The sequence below is a fragment of the Dioscorea cayenensis genome, chromosome 1 (genome assembly GCF_009730915.1).
Source record: "Dioscorea cayenensis subsp. rotundata cultivar TDr96_F1 chromosome 1, TDr96_F1_v2_PseudoChromosome.rev07_lg8_w22 25.fasta, whole genome shotgun sequence".
NCBI classification, from domain to species: Eukaryota; Viridiplantae; Streptophyta; class Magnoliopsida; order Dioscoreales; family Dioscoreaceae; genus Dioscorea; species Dioscorea cayenensis.
The window spans coordinates 15,044,074-15,066,905 of NC_052471.1; the positions used below are offsets into that span (position 1 = coordinate 15,044,074).

The window sequence follows — 22,832 nt, forward strand, 5'->3', positions numbered from 1 at the left end:
TCTGAATGTCGATGGCCTTATACAAGAGCCCGTCCTTGAGCTTCTAAATCATTCGTGCGCTTACCCATTGTTTGGATGCTTTCGGATGTGACGCTAATCCAATTCCACCACCGCAAGTGTGTGACGGGTGCATTTTCTTGATTCTGAAAGTATTTTTATTATATTCCTTTGATGCATGAAGGCGACATTGACAACCATCGGCAGCGCATTCCACAGTCACCCGATATTTTTCATTCTTTAGGAATTTGAAATCAAAATTCCATTTGATTGCAAAATTTTGATGTGCTCCTCTAAAATGTTCAATGCCTTGAAAACTTTGTCCGATATCCAATGACAACACATCAGATTGATTTGACGAGTAAAGAAGGCATGCCACACCGTTAGGGTCACCACGAGGTGCAACAGAAGTCAGAATCCAAATTCCTACCAATACTTTAGTTTAAATAAAACGATCAATATTTTAAACAATAACTAGAAAATTTTAATGTTAAAACAAATATTTACACAGAAACGGAATAATTTAAACAGAGTTTAAATGGAAACTTGATATAGTTAAACAGAAACAAGGATAATTAAACAATAATTAACTTCTACAACTAGATAAACATAAAAGAGAAGAACTTGTTTTCAGTAGGATACAACAATGGCACATCATCTGTCTCAACAACAAGATCGACTACAGCGCATATGAGGATGGAGTGCACGTGATACATGCGCTAGAAGTCAACCTCGTTTTCTATTGCACAAATAGTTTTATGTCCATCAGGTGTGATAAACTTCACCCAGACACGGGAAACATCGAGACCCCATCTCGCACATGTCTCAACTAACACTGATTCCCAAGAAGTCAGCATCATGAACATTAGCACTCGTCCTTCCCCGTTGTATCTTGCAATAGCACAAAATCTCTATATAATAAACCTGTAGTTTTATAAATTATTACTCCCTCCCGTAGAATGATCAAAGTGAGAGTAACGAAGAAATTCTCACCTTATTAGGTAACCGACAGAACTCAAATCAAACAAACCAAATAAGGAGAAGAAGAATAAGAAGAAGATGTGATGATCCTTCTAAACTTTGTTTGACAAAAAGCAAGTAGGAGGCAAAAACAAATGCAAAATTGTATGCATGAAGGTCGGACATGATGTGATTGGGCCGTTTTTTCCCCCACCATTTTCAAAGGGCAAAAAAATGAAATTTCATAACATGGACCTAGTTGAAGTGAACGATAGGGGTTAAAAGGGAACTTAAACACTAACAGAAGAGCTGTCTGAGGTGTGAAAAAATTGGAGGGGCTGTTTAGGAATATTTGAAATTCATAAGAGGTAAACAGTAATTTTCCCTAAAATAAATTTTAAAAAGTAAAATATTTATAAGTAAAAAATAAAATTATAAACGGATACAAGAATCAATTTCCAATTTTACAAACCAGGAGGATATGTTTGTAATTTTTCAAACGGATCTTTATTTGTTTGTAAAATTACAAACGAATCCTTCATTCATTTGTAATTTTACAAACAGATCTCGACATCCGTTTGTAATTTTAAAAACATCTCCCCGTATCCATTTGTAAAATATTGGATAAATATTTTGATTTTTTATTATATATTTTTTTGCCAAAAATTATTTTTTCGAATAAATTTTGGTAATTATGAATTTTCTTAAATCTAGTCATGAAATATTAATTTGTAATTAATAATAATAAATTAAAAAATATATAAATTTATGCAATATTTAACCCTTTTTTGATATAATGAATTTTGTAAACAAAATATTTGCAAAAAAAACATACAAAATTCATTAAAGAACTTAAATTATATTTAAAGGCATGGGTTATGATTTTATAAATATATCTTTATATATTAAAATTATTTGGAAATTTTTTTAAATGACTTAGATATATAAATATGTATAATAATTTTCTTTAAAAAGTGAATATATTGATAAAATTAACATGGCTATAATAATAACTAAAATATATAAATAGGTATAATAATTGTTTTTAAATAAAATTGCAATATATAAAATTAATAAATATATTAATTATTTCTAGATTGAGTTAATTTTAAAAATAAAAAATTTATAATAATTTTAAAAATATTAAATTGCAAACCGATCCAAGATCCGTTTGTTAAATTGTAAACTGATCTTTAGATCCGTTTGTGGAATTTCAAACAAATCTTGGATCCGTTTGTAAAAGTGCAAACGGATCTAAGATCAGTTTGTATTGAAGTGGATTTGGGTCTGTTTATTAAACGGATCCGAATCCATTAAGGTTTTAATTAGTTTTAAAAAAGATAGAATTTTTTTTTCGATTCTTCTCTCTCTGAAACCCTAGCTCTCACTTCCAGCCAGGAACTTAGCACTTCGACTATCACTCCGGCGTTGCATTACTAGGCCGAGAGCCTTCTCCATTGCTTCTCCTTCACAAGGCCGAGAGCCTTCTAGAAGGTAAAAATTGATTACCTTCAACTTCTTTTTTGTTGATTTCATGCATTTGAGAAATTAATGATTATTTGTTGCATATTTGATGCTATTGAATGATGACACTTTGCTAACAATTTAGGGTTTGCCCACCTTGTTTTATTCCAATCTCACTTTTGTCTGAGTTCTTGTGATGCTCCCATGTCTTCCATAATAAAATTCAACAAAAAAAACAACCTTTAAACGCCAACTTCGCTCAAAGCCTTGAGATAAGTTGGATCCTTCCAATATTTTTATCTTGGAGTTTCTTGAACCATTGATCTAAAATATCCATTGGAACCACCAAGCGATTCCCATCAACCCCACAAAATGCATGAAATTGAAGAGATTCTGCCCTCCCTTAAGTGTCACTCTCGCTGTCGTCTCCTCCTTCCTAGTAACCGCCACTACTGGAAATGCCGCAAGGTCCGCAATAGAAACTCCAATTTTCGTCGAGGATCCCGCCAGTGCAACTGCGATGTCGGTGAGGCCAGGCCATGGGAGATGGAGAAGATCGGATGGGCGGGATCATGGTGCATTAATATTATTTAATGTTGGAACATGAAATCATTGAGAATTGGGCAAAAGAAAAGAAACATTGATGTCAACAAAGCACCAGATGAACAAGCAATTAATGAAATAAAAAACTAAAAAAACAATAAACTAAAAAAAGAAGTGAATGTATAATTACCCGAGTGAAAGCCTTGGCACCATCTTTGATAAGCTTGACTTCCAGATTAGGATCAGCAACAAGCTAAAGAAGAACATCAACCATGTCCTTAGCCACAAAGTTCTTACATTCACTCAACGTCGCCTGATTATGCTCATCCAAAACATGCTCAAGAAACCTATCAACCTTCTTACTCAACTTCTTCATCCTTTCGATATACCCTTGCAAATTCAAGAAATCAAGGCCACTAACACATTACAAATTCTCAAACCATAATTTGAATACCACCCAACTAAATAAAGAGATAAATCTTAGCATTTTTTAAAGCTATGAATGTGGAGCATTTCATATCTGACTGGATACCTCATGCTTTCCTTTCAGTTGAAAACTAATAATAAGTTTCTTTATGTTCTCATAATTTTGTATGGTTTAATGTATGTGGTATGTGATGCGGAAATCGGTTATGGCTTTTTATTTAATTTCATGTAACATTTATAGATAGTATTAATTGGATAGTTTTTTCTCATCTCTAGTTGTACTACCTTGTTCATAATTAATGCATAAATATAAACTAAAACTAATTTAACAATGTTAATTTCTTGCTATAATAATGCATGAACACATGGGAGCCTTCATAATTATATATATTATGTTTTCAGGATTAACACTAATGAAGGTGATGAGATGTTGATTGCATGTTTTCCCACTGGATTAGATTATAAATTATAGCATCGAATTAAAAAAAACTTTGCAATTATTCAATTTGAGGGATGATTTTTATGTGGGATTTTAAATATTTTAAATAAAAATTTGTTTTTATAAACAATAATAAAATGTTTTTAATATTAATGATTTTTAAATGCTATTATATTGAATAGTTAAACATCATAAACAACGGCTTACATAATGTTATTTTAATTGTGCACGATTGAGGTTATCCCCTGACTAAACACTTTATATTTATTTTTCTTATATCTTTTAATGCATTTTGATGTTCTATTTTAAAAAAAAAAATGTTTCACTACATTTCCTTTTAGCAGACCATAGCTGCCAAAACATCATATTACCACTACACCATTTTCTAGTTTTAGAAGCGAATATTTAGAGGGGTTTTAAAAAATCACCTCGAAAATCATGTAAATCTTTTTTATACCAAACTATTGAGTTGGTTTAATAAAACCCCACTATTTTTAAATTTAAAAAAATAAATCACTCAAGCTTGATAACATTTATTACGAAACTTGGGTTCAGTGCTGGTTCCTCTATTACGAAACTTGGGTTCAGTGCTGGTTCCTCTCTCTCTAGCGCGCGCGCACACACACACTCTCACGCTACTACCGACCTCCACCTCTACTTTTCCAGCTTTAGACTCAAATATTTCTGGTGAACTCCAGCATCTCATGGCCATCCCAACCCATCGTTCCTCCGACCATGACAAACCAGGCTCCCCATCGCCTAATTAGGGTTTCTCCTCCATCACTTGTAGTCCCATCTCGTGATCCCCACTCTCGCGCTCTTCGACAACTGATCTCTTGCTCCTACTTTGGGTTTTGGTGGAGAGATCCATGGTTAGCTGCGCTGACCTTCGGACGATCCCTTATTTGGTATTCTCGATTTTGTTGGCATTTTGATCCTTTGTATTATATGTGTTCTGATTTAAGCAATTAGAGCCATTTGGCTTGTATTGGATGTGAATGCTGCTATGATGACTGTTCTTCATTCTATTGACTTTGATTATGATTGTTCTTGAGTTTGTTTTGATGGAATTATGCATGGTTGATTATTATACGAGGGTTGAGAAATGATCATTTGACTTTGAGTCCTTGGACTGTGATTTGATCTTTTGATGATTGATCCAAGCATCTTTGTTTAGGTTTTATGAACTATTTATTTGTTCTTGTTATCACTAGTGTTCAATGGACTTGTGTTTTGATTGTTGATAAGTGATCCGTGTGGTCTTGTGATTGTTTTAGCTATCTTCTAGACAGGATCCTCTATCTGTTCTTCTCTGCATTCACAGGTTTGGCAAAACTTAGGCTTCCAAACTGCTCTCATCTTTGTGTTTCCAAAATTAATAGTATTCTAGTTCGTAATGTATGTTTGATGAACTTGTGATGTGCATGTAACACCTGCATTTATCTTGGTAGCCTCTTGCTTGCACTAAATTATGTCAAAGTCTTGTATATGTTCTTATTGTCATCTAGGTTATCTTAGTGAAGGATAGCTTTATTATATATTGGCTCGTGAAGTTGACTTAAGTTTTGGTGATAATGTTTCTTGCGTTTTTGTGAGATAGTTATGTTTTAAATGTACATTGCTTTTCTATGTGGTTGCAATTGCAATGAGTGTACATTTATCTTTTTCACATATTTGTTCTTCATTGTATAAGTAGGTATTTAATAAATAATTTCTTCTTACTGGATATGTTAATTATTGTATATGGCACGATATATGTTACTTTCGATTTGCCTGACCTTTGATGTATTTTATTATTATTTTATTGTTTCGATGCATTGGAGAAACTCTTAAGTTTCTTGGCTTTTTCTATTCTTTCACCAAGCACTTAAATGCCCGCCTTTTTTTGTCATATACTAGATTCATAATTTTGATTGTAATAGCAAGTTGTAGTGATGCATATTTGTATTATTTAGATTTAGGACCTGACTTTTTTCCTGGTATAACGCCGCCTATGCAATCATAGATGTTTATTTCACTTATAGAATACATCTGATGGCAAAATAAAAAAATATCAATGCCTATAATATGGATTATCAAGAAAGTATCAATATTAATATTGAAGATGCAAATGGATCTTATTTGGAGAAGTATGATCACCCTACATCTTGTAGGACTTACTGGAAAAAGAAAGAGCTCAACTAAGGCAGTATATGACATTCTCTTTTCACCAATATAGATAAGAAAAGTACTTTTTTGATCCTATTTTTATTAGTGTAGGATGAGGAGAGAACTTTGATTGCGTCTAAGAACAAGGCTTTTAGTCTTGCTCTCAGTTTCTGCTTGCTAGGTTTGACATTTTGCACGGTTGAGAGTTTAGTTAGCTAGGGATTCCATCATTTTGGTGTTATTTTAGTGATCTTGAAAACATTTGATGTTGTTTCCTAGTAATTCTTGATTCAAATTGTCTACAAAAGATGTTTCTTGATTGTTGTTAGTATAGGATGAGAACTGGATTGCATGCAAGAAAAGAAGGTGCCTGCTTTGGTCTTTATTTCAAGTTGAAGGTCTTGACCATGTAGCTTATTGGTTTACTTTTGCTTAGTGCCACGTGTTGCTTTGGCATACTGGCTGGTGGTTGGGTTGTTGGATGGTAAGCTTTCCATTAAGATACATTGACTGGTATTGTCCTTTTCATAAACCATAATATGATGATTTAACAAAAAATTTCTCTTTTAGGAAGCCTTATAGGCGAGTAAGAAGGATAGATTTTATTGCAAGTTCAATGAGAGGAAAAGGTTGATGTTGTAATAGTAATCACCTCCAGGGAATGTTCTAAAAGCTACTACTTGAATAGAATTATAAGCAGGTGATTTAGTTGATGTTGTAATAGTAATCACCTCCAGGGAATGTTCTAAAAGCTACTAACTGAATAGAATTATAAGCAGGTGATTTGGTAGTTCTCCACAAAATCAACCTTTCATATTGTTAACTTTAATGTCATGAACAATATTATCATTACACTCCTGTACAACTTATCCTAATTGCATCAGTATTTGAGAAACATTGGATTTTCTTCTTGAAATTATTATATTTATCAAAATTGGAAATAAAGTTTTAGCCAAATTTTATAAATGCTGTTGAATTTGATGATTCTTTCATAAAGGCATATAGCAATCATACACTGGCAGCTAAATAATAAGAATGAGTGACTAAAACTCAAGGAAGGTGAGGAAATTATTGAAACAGGAGAACCAAATAATTAAAGATCTTGAGATTGGTGGTATTTAAGCAACATTGTCTATTGGATACCATTGGTCTTGTTCACTGGCATGAAAATATCGGTGATAAAGCAATAGTTCTTCCTTTTCTGCATGTATACTCTGCATGCAAAAATAGCAACTATTTTGGTCATAATACTCAGATTTTATGATAATTAATACTAGGATTTGAGCTGATATTGTAGTAGAATGTAAGCTGCATTCCTGACTTTGCCAATATTAATGGCATACTACTATGCTATGTATGTATGAAGTTCATAATAGCAAAGCATATTGTTTAAAACTTGCATTGAGACATAATCCAGATTTGGATTACTATTTGTTGAGATTAATATGTGGGCAATTTACTATTATTTACTGATCTTGTATTATTTTTTTGCATCATTCCCACATCATTTAGTGAATCATGTTTTATCTTTCAATCTCTATAAATTGTTTGGATTTGTGTTGGTGCTGCAACCATGGCTTTGTAACATTGCCTTGATTGTGTAAAGATGCAATTTTGATTGCGCCTTGTTGATGGTTTTGATTTCTTTTTTTCATGATTTATTCTTGAATGATTTCAGTGAAATTAGCGATTTAATTTGCTTTTAGCTATGAATTAGATGCCTGGAGAATCTTTTTTGGTAGGTCTCTTAAATTGGATTCTGGCACAAAAAAAGTGTTGTTTTTTTCAATCATAATTACTTGAAGTATATCACTACTACATAACTGCACTTATGCAGCGGTTATAAAATTGCTGCAATAGACTATCTATTGTAGCGGTTTTGTAACGATTTCATACCGTTGCAAGCAATTTTTCAAGAAAGTATTACATTTGACTCAATCCGTTGCAAAAACCGCTGCATATTAGGGTAGATATGCGGCGGTTATATAACCACTGCAAATATTAAAAAAAGCAGCGGTTCATAATCGTTGCATATGCATTATATAGCAGCGGTTCGTAATAACCGCTGCATATGGGTTATGTTATGCAGCGGTTCTTAATAACTCGGTGCATATGGGTTATGTTATGCATCGGTTTTTTATAACCGCTGTGTATGTGTTATGATATGTATATCTAAAAATAATACATAAGTTTAATAAAATTTATAATAAATAAGAAAAAATATCATCCGTTTAAAATAAATCTAATAATGCATATGTGATTTATTATTATTTTTTAAATATTGATATGTAATTAGTTCTTTTATTAATTGGTTGTATGAGAATAAAAGAAACAAAATATAGGTTTATTTTTTTAAAACTTTGAAGGAAATGAAATGTAAATGTGTAAGTATTCAATTAAAGTGGGGATAAACTATTTGATTGGTTAGAGCAGGACATATAATTACCTTCTCGATGCCTTTGAATAGATTCACATCTAAAATTTATTTTAAAAAAATATTTTTCCTATTTAAAGTTTTTAAATATATATCAGTAAAAATTAATTTATTATTTTGTAAGTGACGAGTCAAAGGAAAATCTATTAATTTAAAACTCAGTTAAATTTTTTTTTTGAAAAGTTAAATTTTTTTTATACATTATTTTTATAAAAATTTAATTTTAAAATAATAATTTCCCTCTACTCCACCCTTGTTAGCTGCTACACCAAAGTGACTGCACACTCAAGGAATTATTAATTTTGACTGTGCACGAAGTGTTTTTAATATTTCTTTCTAATATTTAATGTTTTATTATTATTTTTTTCAAATTTCCTTTTAATTTTTTTAATTTTAAAAAACATTTCTTTAATTCTTTTCTCTCTCTCTCTCTCTCTCTCTTCCTATCTCTTCAATCATCCACCCAACCAAACTCGCCATTATTCTACTTTTGCAGGTAAAGTCCCAAAAATCCTTAAAATAAAAATAAAAAAATATATAAATATAAATACAACAATAGAAAAGTTCACAAAAATTCCACCAAAATAAAAGAGGGGAAAAACCTCTAAAAATTAGAACCCTAACTCCCCTTTCATCGTCTCGACCTTCTCCTTGCCTTCGAATTAAAAGCGCAAAGAAGCTCAGCGCGGCGCAAATGGCGGCCGCAAGATTCCCCTCTCTGATCAACACCATGAACACAAACCCCGTGATATCCACCGTGATCCTCCGCTCCGAAGACTCACTTCCAAGAGATATTGGCTTCCTTCCCTTCGCTCTCCTATGGCGAACAAGGTCCGCCTTCTGAGACTTACTTCCAAGTGGTTGCTTCGGCTTCTCCCAGTGCTAGTCTTTCTCACCCTCGTTCTTCCCATCTTCTTCCACTTCTGTCTCCATCGATTCAATCGGGTATGCATTTAGTTTCCATCATTATCATTCATCCATGTTTTCATTTATTTTGGTTGCCGAGAATTGAGTTTTAGTGATTCAGATGAGATCCCAGAAGTGTGGATTGCTGGAGAACCCTCCACTTGTGTGCGCTCATGGTGGTGACTCAAGCAAGGCTTTTCCCAACACTGTGAGTGATTAGTACCTAGTGTGAGTGTGAAACTTGTCTGATTTTCTTGATGGGCCTATTAAGTTTGCAATTTTTTTCTATGATCCTGAAATTCTATAAAGGGAAAGAGATGTTCTTGGTTTTTGATATGTTATCCATATTTATGAGTCTTTGATTCGGTGGTAATTAATGTTTATATTGAATCAGATGGATGCATATTAATTTGCCATTGATTCTCATGTAGATTGCATTGAGATAGATGTGTCTCAATCTTCAGATGGAATATTGCTTGTTCTCCATGACAAGTGTATTTTAGCACCACATTTCTTAAATTCATTGAGGTTTGGTTATTTAATTATGTTGGTTGTGTTTGGATTTATGGAAAGAGAAGGAAAATGGTAGAAAGAATGTGGAAGGAAATTTGCTGCTTGCTAGAGACCCAAACATTTGTTATTACTAATAAACAAAACAACATAGCCTTATATAATTAAGTTAGTTTTCTTACAAATTTGCTGTTTTTCTTATAAATAACTTGGTTTTATTTCTTTGAATTTTTTCCATTTTATTTTATTTTATTTTGTTTTAATTGTTTTTCATTGTTCATATTTGCAGATGATCTTGCGGAATTAGAGAATTGAATGTAAGAGTTATCTTCTTCCTTGAAATCAAGTCCTCCATCTCTTTATAGATCTCTAGTTTGGATGATTTAGGTTTAGGATTGAGGATGGAGAGTGTTTAAGGGTTGATTGATTGTGATTAGGTTTGAATATGTTGTAGGCCATTGATTGAACAAATGTTTGCTGATTGATTGCAGTAGAATGCTTTAAATGATTGCCATATCAAAGGATGTGTTAAATAAAAACTATATTGAAGGATATGAATTTTACATGTTTGCGGTATTAATATATGTTGACTATATTTAATGTATTCCCTTATGTTTTTATTGAGTTGTTCATCAAGTAACATATTTCATTATGCCAAATTTGCTTGATTTGTATGATGTGTTAATAACAATATATTATAACAGTTAACAATAATATATTTTTTAATCAGCTGTAACACATCCAAGAATTTGGTTGCTTTGTTTAATACAAGTATATGGATAATTTACTCATTCTTTTCTTTTCTTTCATGTTGCTACTTAGAGAATGATGTTAAATGCTATTTTTCCAATTGGTTTCTATATAGGTATAGCTAGTCTGGATAACTTAGCTGTTTTGCATTTTGACACTCTAGGTGTTATGATAGCGAGTCATCTCAATGCTGCTAGCTATTACTATTTATGTTACCATTACGGTTAGAATTAGCAGCTTTGCTTTTGTTCCCCACAAATTCATGGAGCTACTAATTAAATGAGCTACTATAGAATTATAGAATTACAATGTTATACTGCTAATTGATTTTGGATACATGTTCAATTATCAGAACTTCTGAGTCAGTGACCAGAATTCTGACTTCAAGTTATGCTCCCGACCAAACATTGTTATTGTATCAATATATATTTTGAAGAAGATTAACCATTCATATTTATTTCTCTAATCCCTTGTTGTTTTTGACATGATATAAGAGAAATGCTTGCTGGTGCAGCACTGATGGATGAGACAAATAGGAATACAGAGGTAATGTATATGTTGTTTTTTGTGATTACTTCTTGTATAGCATTTATCCATGTGCCCCTTCTGTTTTAATGTGTCACTTGAAAAATATATTTGTTGATCTTCCTTTGCTTTCAATTATTGCATTTGGGTAAAGAATAATCTAGCAGTTTGCGTGCTCTTTGTTAATATTGGGCTTCAGATGGAGTTGGATCAAAGGTATGGTTTTGCTCTTCTTTTTCCTTAATGGGTTCTCTTTTATTATAGCCATGTTGATTGCATTTGGGTAAAGAATAATCTAGCAGTTTGCGTGCTCTTTGTTAATATCGGGCTTCAGATGGAGTTGGATCAAAGGTATGGTTTTGCTGTTCTTTTTCCTTAATGGGTTTCTCTTTATTATAGCCATGTTTGATTAATTTTATACAATGGGTCTTTACAGGATATGGTTGTCCTCCCTTATAAGGACAACTTGTTATTATTTAGCAGGTATTTGCAACAGTTGGTTATGGAATCACTAGGAAAAGAATTTGATCTTGATGGCAATCAGGTATATATATATATCTCTTTTTCCTTACAAATATACATGTGTATACATATAAATTTATGATACTTATTTATCTTAATACGGAGGAAAAAACATGGTTTCTGAATGTTTCTTATCTCATTAGTGTTTGCCCTACAAATGTACATATACATATGCATACATACATAGTGAAGTTGTATATGCTTATTTGTCTCAATATTGAGGTAAACATTTGGTCTTTGGCCAATGTTTATCTAATTTGGTGATCATATATTAAAATTCCATGTTGTAAATCATAAATTTGCCATGCATCTAAATTACTTTGGGTTTACTTTGCTTTGTATATGCCTTGAGGTGACTGAAGGTTAATTTAGAGGGAAGGGAAGGCTGGTGGTTTTTTGAGAGAGAAATATTAGTATGGACATATCCAATTGTTTTTTCAAGAGTTAGAGGCAAGGAATGTCATTTTGAGATGGTCAACTTAAGAATGACAATGGCATAATGCTAGATATTTCTGTACAAACTGTAATCTGGCCAGTATATGGATGGATGCCATTATTTGTTTAGACTTAGGGGGTTAGTATTAGTGATCATGACTATTTTCAAGAAACTGGCTGGTTTCTATATCAATAACAAAGATGATGGTATTAAGTTTGCTAATTTGCTTATGCATAGGCACAGTTGTATTTATACAAGGATCAGGTATTATTTTATAATAAATTATCATTTTAGTTAATGTCATTATGTTGGAATATAGTTTATAGTATCATTTTATTTTAACATTTTTTTTATTATGTTAATTTATATAAATTGCATGTATCCTGCAATTTCTTCTTATTATTTTTACTAACTAATTTTTTATAATTGCAGGGACAATGATGTCATATTTTCTGTTGGTTTCATCCCAAAACATTGAAGATAACTTTGTTTTGTATTAACTTCAAAACTGTTTTGTTTTAACTAATTTTCTCCATGAATATTTATGTTATTGAATATTTTTTGTCAATTTCAATGTGATGTTGTTTGCTCTAAGTGTTTATAACATTTTAGGATGATGTTTGGTAAGGTTATAATTTTATTTTTATTGAATTGAATTATTAAAATTATTATTAGTAAAATGGTATAGGATTATAAAACCGCTATAATGGATTTTATTAATTGTTGCAACAAATATTCTAAACCGCTGCAATAGATTCGATGAAATCATTGCAATAGTTTTTACACAACTGCTGCTATAGCTATTCATAAACCGCTGCAAAATATATTACCAAACTGCTACAAAATGTATTATAAAACCGCTACAATAGATATTACAAAACTGATGCAGTAGATATTAAAAAACCGTTGCAATAGGTATTGTGAAACCGCTGCACTATATAAAACAACTATTGCAAAATAAACCGTTGCAGTATATGAAGCAACCGCTGCATAATTAAAACCGCTACAAAAGCCAATGCTAATTGGAACTGTTTAGGCAACAGTGTTAAACCGCTACAATATGATGTATAGAACCGCTACAATAACCTATTGCAATGGAAGCAAATGCAGCGGCTGCCAAACTGTTGCAATAGATCTTATGCAACGGTTTAAAGGTATTTTGCAGCGGTTTATGACTGCTGCAAATAGGCAGTTATGTAGTAGTGTATTTTGAGATCCTTATTTAGATATAAAACCCATAAAACAATTGGATGGGAACTTTTTTATTAATGTGATTAGCATCAGTATGATCCTTGCGGACATCTTCATTGTCCAGTGTAGATTGTATCAATGTCTTGCTTTATAGTTCATCTTTTGACAATTTTGCAAAAAATAATAGGTAAAGAAATAGAAGACCTGCAAGCTTCTCTTTCAGTGAGTTAAGGACATCCGAGAGTGCTATGCATCTGTAACAACGAATTTGTGGTCTGACAGTGTCACTGACCTTCAATTTCTTGGTGTCTGTTGGTATAATCATGATGAATAAGCTGGTGTGTTTTCTTTGTTTGATTTCAGTCATGATCTAATGGCGCTACTTGGAATCTCTAGTGTTTTTTTTTTATTTGAGTCACGCCAAAACAGGTTTGTGCTTTCTCTTGAGTCATTCCCTGATTTAGTCTTTTTTTTTGTTTGAAAATGTCTGTTGTTTGCTATGCTATGCTATTTGTCTCATCTGGTTCACTGTTGTTCTTCACCCACCAGCCATATTAGGTAATCATCTTGCTTTCATTCAATCTTTCATTAATATAACAAGTGACTTGTCGGCCCCAGTCTTGTTTGTCTCCATTTGTTTGGAACCAAGCCCAAAGCCTGGATTCAAGGAAAATTTTGTAGTTTCCCAATTGTGTAAACCGTGAATTCATGAAGCTTTGTTTTAAGCTTTTGTTGCAATAATGGTTTTGGAGCCCAGTTATAGACATCCTTTCTTCTACCCACTGAGAAAGTTATGCATGTTAGAGCTCCTTTAGTAAGAAGAGAATGCAATCCTTTAGGAGAGGGAGAAGATAGAGTTCATGTCTTGATCTAAGTATAAGACCTTCTTGCTCTCAAGATGAAAAATCCATTGGTGATCTAAGTGAAATGCTTTTTCTACATGAGTATTACTATCACCGGAAGTTAAACTTCGGCAAGAGGTTAGCATCATTCTTCAAGAGTTTTCTCACTTAGAGAGAGAGAGAGAGAGAGAGAGAGAGAGAGAGAGAGAGAGATAGAGAGATTGAGAAAATCCGGCGAAGCTCCAGCGTGGAAACTTGATAGAGGGAATGGTTGGGTTTTTGGACACATGAATGTTGGAAGAAGCTTGATTTCATTAAATCTAAAGTATGGTGGGTTTCTACTCTTGCTTTTTTGGTGTCCATTGTTGGAGGTTAGAGAGATGTGATGGAATTATGATGATAAAGACATGAGGTTATGGCTGCATAATGCCTTGTTGGACCACTTGAGAAGTGGCTTTGGGTCTTCACATTGTGTCTTGGAGTAGAGTATTTTCGAGGTAAGTAATCCACACATATTATTTTGACAAGTTTTAATTGCAAAATTTCTAATATTATTTGATTATATATTTAAAATATCCCAAGAGTGGGAGCCTGCAACTATTTTGTTTAAAGGATTATTTGATCACTTTTGGATTTTAAATTTTGGTATGTAACTTTACACTATTCTTTTAGTGACTTTTTGCATATGTATCTTGAATATGTAGAAAATTATGAACTTAGCTTTCGAAACTATTTTGCTATGAATATCAGGTAAGTAATCCACCGATAACTCCGTATTTTCAATACTTGGGAAATTATTTTATTTGATAAAATAATTATCTAGTATTTTGTTATTTTATTTTGAATATATGTTATTTTGTTAATATTAAAATTATTTATTTGGAATATGTATTTTTGAGAGTATTTTCTTTAGTTAATTATTTTTTTATTTAGTTGTTGACTTGGTAAATCTACATTGGTGTAATGTTAATTAAATGATCGCTATTCATTTTAACTTGGTTATTAATTTATTATTTATACTAAGTGTGCAATTACATTCAAATGATTACTTCAACATTTTTAAAATTCGTTGGTTTGTAGGCATGGGTTGATGATTATGCTATCTTTTGAATTGACTTAGTTAATTCCTTTATTTATTTATTTATCTATTTATATAAGTATTTAATTTAGTTTTGAATGAGCTAGTGTTTTGAGTAATTTTAAATATTTCATGTGCTTAAATGTTTATATTTCATTTATGGTTATCGAGTTATTTTCCCTAAAGTGAGATTTTGATATTTATCTGTATGAATATATATGAACTTGAGGAAATTTTAGAAATTTCTGACCTTGTACTCTGCAAATATTTTGTATCTGAATGTTTTGGTCTCCAAATGAGCGATATGCAACCCACATCGTTGGGGGTTAAACCCCGACCTTGTCGACAAGTAATTTTTGGGAAAAAGAGATGCGAGTTTCAGCACCGTGTCCGTTCGGTGAAATAATCAACGACACCGGTATTCGATCTCGGGTCACTGAGGGTAAATAAATGATATATGTTATTTTTGGCTCAGATCTACATCGAGGGATAAACAAATGACCTTTAGCACTTACAGATGAATTTGGAGACATACACTTGAATTTGTTACTTTTTTTGGCTTTGCTGCTTTTGGATTTTTGAATTTCTGCAAAAACACAAATATTTGTCCTGCCTTGAAATTTTCTGTATTTTTGATATCGTATTTCTGGGTTTTGAATTCCGGTAAATCATATTTGTAAATATTCTTTATTAGAATATTTCACTTTGTATTTTGTTTTGTTTAAATTATGCTTTGAAGACCTATGCTCATTTCTGGCGAATAATTATTCGCAGTTCAAAAACCTGACAATCTTTTGATTTCAGTTATTTTGAATAGCGTTACTACTTGAGAACTATACCTCTGTTGAACTATTTATTTTGTATTTATTTAAACTTTGTTTAAACTTTGAATTATCCTTAATATCTGAATTCGAGATTCATAAACCCTGTTGTTTTAAAACAATTTCTGGATTACTTACTGGGCTAGTGAGCTCATGGATTTTCTTTAAATCCTTTTCAGATCAAAAGTGATAGATCAGCGTGAATCTTGAAAGACTGCCTGTAGATGTTGCTTGTCCTGTTGTGAAATTGTAGTTCTTGTCATTGTCTATCACTATGTTACTGTATTTTGTATTTCTGGTCTTCTTGTATCTTTGCATTGTATACACTGTAAAGTCTGTAATCTTGTAACCCAGTTGGTTTGTTATAGTTTTACCTATCCTGTATCAGATTTTGAGGCCTTGCAAGCCTATGGGATTCACGCCCTGTGGGTCTGCGGCCGTTTGTCTGCGCACCGGGTCCGGTGAGCCGGGTTCGGGGCGTGACATTACTAGTCTAAATTATGCCATGATTTTAATATATATCACTTGACAATGAAATGTGAAATCATTGATTTTAGATGCATTGCATTAATTCAACAAGATTATTTGTCCCTAATTTAGTGTGGTTTTGATTTTGTTGTTGAATGTGGTTTTGATTTTGTTAATTGAACAGTAGTTATGTTCAGTTGAAGAAAGACACTAAAAAATAATAATGTATTATAAAGCTAAATGAATTAAGGAGGAGATAAATTATGAAAAAGGAAGAAGCCACGTGGAGATGGTGCATTGATAAGCTAGTGCTAATTGTTTTATGGTTTGGAATAATCTAGTGAAGGTATGCATGTTTGATCATTTTTAAGATGTGAATAAACCATAAATTCATTAGAATTAAATCTTAATCATTTCTTTCTTGGCAATCCTATATGCTAACAACTCATGCTATGCATCAAGCAACAATTCCTCTAGAGTATTCAAGATGTGAATGCTATTTTGTTTGCTGGTCCTAATATCATTGACCATTAGATGCATTAAACTTGCCTTCATGGGTTTCACATGCATATAGCTAAAAGTGAATGACTATTACTTGTCAACTTTTTAGACGAACACACATAAATATATATATATATATATATATACATGCTGCCAACTTTTAGATATATACTATCAGTTGTCTTCCAACTTTGGTCAAGGTTTGTCAAGCATGCATAACTTATTGGTGGACCATATATCCAAAGGCCACTATAGATCACAATACACTTGCTATTTTTTATTTTATTTTATTTTATTGAGGTCATTGTCATCTTTAATTAATCAAACAAGGCAAAAAAATTAATTCGTACGTGATTACTTAAATTTCATCCTGCATGAACTTTGAAAGGTTCATAGAAATTCTAATGCCTGTTTACTGAGCCAAGGATGCTGAACACGTTTTGCTGATTGTTTCTTCAAAGAAAGAATAATTTGATCTTTTACACAAATCCCTATCTTATACTATAATCTGTGATTAGCATACAATATATATATATAAATATGTTGAGATGATTGCTCAAAACTTCTTAGAATGTCTTTCGTTGCTTCTAGAATAGTGCCACACAAAAACACAAGTGAAGAGAGTATATATTAGCCACACAGTTTCAATTCATCCATTGCCATTGTCAATGAGGGTACTTAGGCAGGAGAAAAAATAATTGGCAAAATTTATTCTGACTACTTATTAGTGGATGTTAATTGGTTATTTTTAACTTCCTTACTTTCCTTTCTTTATGTTTTTTTTTTGGTATATTAATCTTGAGTAATATGGATTGACAACATGATTTACTTTTGATAATTTCCATATGTTGCAGGAGAATATGGAGATTAGTGATATGGATTGACAACATTATTTACTTTTGTTTTGGAGGTATGATCAAGAACATAAAGAAAACTATCTTCTCATAACATAAAAATTGCTTTATAATTTTTCATAAATTGAGAACATGTACAAGTTCAATTGCATGGATTCAGGTTTTCATAATTTTAGGAATAAGGTTATGTGTATTCATGCAAGTCTTCCTGAAAATCACCTGATTCTGCAAGTGAGCAGACATCCCTCATCTAGTAACTTCTAGTGATCAACATTATTTCTTTGCAAGGCTTAAAAAAAGGAAAAAAATCAGTAGTCTCATATTGGAGGAACTAGTATTTTTCTTGGTATATGGATGAACTGATTTTGAATGAGGGTGTAGATTGCAAAACCTAAACAGATGGTTTATTTTTTCTTTGAAGTTCTCAATAAAAGGTTTTTATGTTGTTTATATGGGATTTTCTACAGATTATGATTTCTTCTTTTGTGTTATTTCTACAGTAGTGATTGTGCTAAAATTTATTTTCTTTGAAAAGATATAAAGCATCTATGCTTGAATGGAGGAAAACTCCATTTTGCATGTATTAATTGAATTGAAAATTGTTTAGAATTCATTCATCGTGGTTGCAGATTATCACAATTTTCAATTAATTATCACAATCATGGTCATTCAGAAGTTAGTGTGTTCTTATTTTGCATAGCTCTTCGTTTTTATTTGGTATTTTTCATTTATTTTTCTCATACTTTGTGTTATGCAAGCTGTAAGTTGAGTAAATATCTGTAAAGATATCATGGACCAAATCAAGCATGATGATGTTGAGTTCTTTACTTGCAAAGCCTATTTATGTTTATTTTAAAAAATTTTAATTCTGATGTTGCTTCATAAGAACTAGCAATAAGTATGTTATATACATTTCTAGTCCAATGGTAATTTGTTTGTTCTTGTTATACGGGTTTCTATTTTAGTGCTATAAGTTTTGTTCACATATGCTATGGCACCATAGTTTTATTAGAAAAGTAAATCCATCTCTCTATTCTTATCGCATCATGTTTGGAGCTGTAATGTTTCTAATAGATTTTCTTTAGAACTTTGACAATATTTGCTTGTGTTCTTCTCTCCATGCTGCGTGGTTATATGGGATATTAACTTGTAGATTGTTGTAAAGAGATATCTTTGTTTTTCTTATTATTTGTAGCGATTTTTCATTCATAAATGCCATTTCTTGATGTTATTTTCATCCGAATATTACCAAGTCCTGTTGAGTTTTCTCACAGCTCATGCTTCTATGTTCTTAATATGTTTTTTTTTTTTAAAACCTTCTTGATTGTATTGAAAAAGTTGCCATTTATTGTCTAAAGCTTTCTCTTAGTTTTGTTGATGAGTGATTTATTTTTTGAAGCTTTTCATCAGTTTTGTTGATGAGCGATGCATCGCATTTTGATAACACTTGTACCTTAGGTTTCACTTGATTTTCTATTGACAAAATCATAGTCTAAAAGGTAAAAAAAGTAATCATGTTGACTGTTTTATATTTGCATGGCATCTTGCAATTCATTTGAAAGGCTATGCAGTTGTTTTATTTTCAAGTTTTAACAAGGATCTTTGATGTTTTGGCAGACAATTGAGATTATTCTAAGCAAAAAGGTGTTTTTAGATATGGAGGTTAGTAAATAATCTTTGTAAATTTGTGCTTAGTGAATATTTCCATTAATTTGATTTTTCTGCCACCTATTATGTTTCTGTCTTGAGTCTTCTTTTGGATGCCCATTTAATTAAAACTTGTTGAGACTATATGGTGCACTACAAATAAAGATGAATATCACTGTGATTATCTTAAATTAAGAAACATGATCATTTAGGAGATTTAGTTTACATCAACTTTATTTATGTCAAGAGTTAACTACTATTTATTTCAAATTCTGCTCTACCTTTGTGTTATGAACAATGGAATTGAAGCACAATTGAAATCACAGATTAACATATCTCAATCACAAAGTTATCATTCTCAATCAACTGAACTTTTATGAATTGCATACTCAGCATCAAATCAACCTTCAGAAATATAAATCTCAACCACAACACAATAATGGAGTCATACTTAAATCAAATCAACAGAACAGGAATAGAAATCTTCAGAACAAAGCAACAAATGAATAAAAGAAGCTCACAAAGCTGTAGATCTGAAGAATTAGAACTAGAATATAGTAATATCTGGGAATAGTTTCCGTCTTGCCGGATCGCCGGAGACAAACACCGAAAACCCGATTCAGGCAAAGAACCTTCAACTTTCTTCTATGTCCTTCTCTTCATTTCACTACCTTTTTATATCCAGTAGCCACGTTGGAATAACCGTATTCTCTAAGGTTGTGCCCACTGCTTTTCAGCTATTGGCCACGCTGAAAACTAGTAACGAACCCAGCCATACGAGTATTGGCTCTCTTCTCTCGCCTGCTTCTGCGCCCAATTAGCACTTCTCCTGCCTCGTTAGTTGCCCTATTGTGAACTAATGATTTTTCAGACTCAGCCTGCATCCTCCCAGTCACGTAACCCTTTTTAATTTCAGCTACTTTATCACTTGGTGCCATTTCTTTCTCTCTCGCCATAACAATACCCCCATCCCCTTTCTTTTTAGAAAGAAATAACCTTGTCCTCAAGGTCCCCCGACCCTTCTTTTTAGAAATAACCTTGTCCTCAAGGTTGAACAATTGAACAATGGATACTGTTGTCGAATGAATTCCACATCTTCCCAAGAATTGTCAACTTCCTTTCAGGCCTCTTATGCAATTAGAATATGATCAATTGATTGACTGTTATGAATAATTGTTCTCCTTTGTAAAATTGCCACTGGTTGTAACTCTGGTCCTTCTTCAGTTGTAAGTAAAGGAAGAGGAATAAAGTTTGCCTGTTCTCCTGGATCTCCTTCACATTTTTTTTAGTTCAGATATGTGAAACACTAGATGAATGCGTGCCCCAACAGGTAAAGCTGACTGATATGCCACAGCACCAATCTTCTTAATGATTTAGAAGGGTCCAAAATAGCGCATACTTAGTTTATGATTCTTGCTCAAAGCTGCTGAATGTTGTCTGTAAGGCTGTAATTTGACAAATACCCATTGGCCTTCAGTAAATGAAATTTCCATTCTCTTCTTATCAGCCAATTTCTTCATGTGCACCTAAACCTTGAGCAAATTCTGCTTTAATTGCTATAGAACTTGATCTCGTTGCTGGAGGAGTGAAGCAATATTAGGAGGATCATTGTCATTGGAGTAGTAAGTGAGCAATGTAGGCGGTTTCCTTCCATACACAATCTGGAATGGGGTCATGCCAACACTACAATGAAAGGCTGTGTTGTACCAGAATTGAGCCCAAGGAAGCAAATTCCACCACTGTTTAGGATTATCATAAACAAAGCACCGAAGATACATCTCCAAACACTTATTTAATGTTTGTGTTTGTCCATTTGTTTGCGGATGGTATGAAGACGATATTGATAATATAGTACCCATCGATTGAAATAGAGACTTCCAAAAATTACTTAGAAACACCTTGTCCCTATCTGTCACAATAGACTTAGGAACTCCATGTAATTTTATTATGTTGTGTATGAATTCTATTCCAACTGTTGTCCTAGAGAATCCCCTTTTAATGGAATGAAATGACCAAATTTGGAGAGCCTACCCACAATCACTAATATTACTGTATATCCTTTGGAATTTGGAAGCCCAGTGATAAAATCCATGGCAATTTCCTCCCATATTTTCTGTGGTATTAGTAAAGGTTGTAACAACCCTGCTGGGTATGTATTAGCTGATTTAGCTTGTTGACATACTATACAATTCTTCACAAATTCAGCTACCTCTCTTGGCTTAACCCATGCTAAAAAAATTGAGATGCAATTCTAGAGTATGTCCTGAGAGACCCCGCATGACCTTTCAACTTTGAAGCATGATATTCCCGCAAAATTTATTTCTTGATCTCAGAATCAGCAGGAACTACTATTTTATCTTCATAGAATAACAATTGATGTTTCATTGTAAATTTGGTAGCATAGGTAGTTCCTTGCTGTATAGCTGTCAGTATATTCACACAAAATTGATCTTGCAACTGTAATTGTTGTATTTGATGTACCAGTGAACTCTGGAAGGGAGAAATTGTCAAATAACAACTCCTGGATAATGCATCAGCTACTATATTATCTCTGCCTAGTTTGAATTCCACTAAAAAGTCATAGCCCTATAATTTTGGAAGCCATCTTTGCTGTTCTAAAGTGTGAATTGTCTGCTGACATAATTGTTTTAATGCTTCCTGATCAGCTCTAATAATGAAAATCTGTCCCACCATATAATGTCTGAACTTGCTGATAGCTTCAGTTACAGCAAATAAATCTCTGAAATATGTTGACTGTTTTTGCATTGTTTGAGTTAATTTTTTTTGAAAAGTAAGCAATTGACTGCTTCTCTTGGCTTAGTAATGCACCTATTCCTAGCATTGATGCATCAGTTTCTAAAATGAATGTCTTAGAAAAATCTGGCATCTTAAGAACTGGTACAATAGTGATACTTTCTTTGAGTTGTTGAAATACATTCAGTGCTGCCTGATTCCACTGGAAACAATCCTTCTTTAAGAGTTCAGTGATGGAATGAGCCTTAGAAGCATAATTACTGATGAATCTCCTATAGTACCCACTTAACCCTAGAAATCCTCTAAGTTATTTGATATTGGTCGGTGTTGGCCAATTTAATATAGCTTCAATTTTAGACTATTCCATCTGAACACTTGCTGCTGACACCGTGTGACCCAAATATTCTATCTACTTCAACCCAAATTCACATTTGGAATATTTGGCAAAGAGCTGGTTCTCATATAAAGTGCATAACACAGTTTTCAAATGTTTCATATGACTCTCCTAATCTCCACTATATACCAATATGTCATCTAAAAAAAATAAGACAAATTTCCGCATTGCAAACTTAAAAATATTGTTCATCAATGCTTGGAAGGTTATTGGTGCATTTGT

At 32.5% G+C, this 22,832-nt stretch overlaps 2 long non-coding RNA genes across 6 annotated transcripts; both read left to right on the top strand.

Annotated features, from left to right (window-relative positions):
• The first annotated feature begins 8,916 nt into the window (after positions 1 to 8,916).
• LOC120261911 lies at positions 8,917 to 12,654 on the top strand. 4 transcript variants are annotated; one of them, XR_005536659.1, is made up of 7 exons: positions 8,923 to 9,356; positions 9,439 to 9,525; positions 10,117 to 10,144; positions 11,072 to 11,123; positions 11,257 to 11,453; positions 11,539 to 11,646; positions 12,493 to 12,654. It is a non-coding gene; the product is annotated as an uncharacterized LOC120261911 (long non-coding RNA). The 4 variants fall into 4 exon arrangements; XR_005536657.1 differs by having other exon boundaries at positions 8,917 to 9,356; positions 9,439 to 9,545; positions 11,072 to 11,453; XR_005536660.1 differs by having other exon boundaries at positions 8,919 to 9,356; positions 9,451 to 9,525; positions 11,072 to 11,453.
• Positions 12,655 to 14,377: 1,723 nt separating this feature from the next.
• On the top strand, positions 14,378 to 22,417 carry LOC120265633. Of its 2 annotated transcripts, XR_005537701.1 has the most exons (5): positions 14,378 to 14,590; positions 16,172 to 17,702; positions 17,816 to 17,871; positions 19,433 to 19,477; positions 21,025 to 22,417. It is a non-coding gene; the product is annotated as an uncharacterized LOC120265633 (long non-coding RNA). The 2 variants fall into 2 exon arrangements; XR_005537700.1 differs by lacking the exon at positions 19,433 to 19,477.
• Positions 22,418 to 22,832: the final 415 nt, after the last annotated feature.